At 47.9% G+C, this 528-nt stretch overlaps 1 protein-coding gene across 1 annotated transcript in view; it reads right to left on the reverse strand.

Annotated features, from left to right (window-relative positions):
- Positions 1-522, reverse strand: part of ZNF213 (zinc finger protein 213) — a 13,736-nt gene extending 13,214 nt beyond the window's left edge. Inside the window, exon 1 of the mRNA XM_011982600.1 lies at positions 451-522. The gene's annotated coding sequence lies outside the window, so the exon portion shown is untranslated. The remainder of the gene's footprint in view (positions 1-450) is intronic.
- Positions 523-528: the final 6 nt, after the last annotated feature.

Genomic DNA, 528 nt, shown 5'->3' on the forward strand with positions numbered 1-528 from the left:
AAAAAAAAAAAAGAAAAAAATACAAACCATCGTAATAAAAAAGGGGGGAAGATTCAAACAATACAGAAGTCCGTAAAACTCTCCCTTCCTCAATGCAATTGTACCCCCCGACTTAACAGTCTGACAAGTGACGTCCCAGACCTTTTCTCTGTGCTTTTACTAAAAAAGCCATCCATGGGGGGAGAAAAGAAAAAAAGAAGGTGCTTCATGTGTTTTACATAAATGAGACCTTACTGCACAGACAGCGGCACTATGAGCTTCCGCGGTACGGATACGCTCCAGTTTCTTAATCAATACTCAAGTGATGCATTCGGGTTGTTTCCAATTATTTAGTCCACCCTAGGCGCTTTATTTATTCTGCTCCTCACAAGACCCCTGAAAGGTGCGTGCACCATTCTCATCCTCTGGTGACTTCGAAGAAGACTTTCCTCGAAGAGGGCCAGGACTCACCAGGGTCGCTCAGCAGGACACGGCAGGCGGGAAGGCGAGCCAGCCAGAGCCCCGTGCTGTCCCCCGCAGCCTCGCCCG

Source organism: Mandrillus leucophaeus, unplaced genomic scaffold (genome assembly GCF_000951045.1).
Source record: "Mandrillus leucophaeus isolate KB7577 unplaced genomic scaffold, Mleu.le_1.0 Scaffold240, whole genome shotgun sequence".
NCBI classification, from domain to species: Eukaryota; Metazoa; Chordata; class Mammalia; order Primates; family Cercopithecidae; genus Mandrillus; species Mandrillus leucophaeus.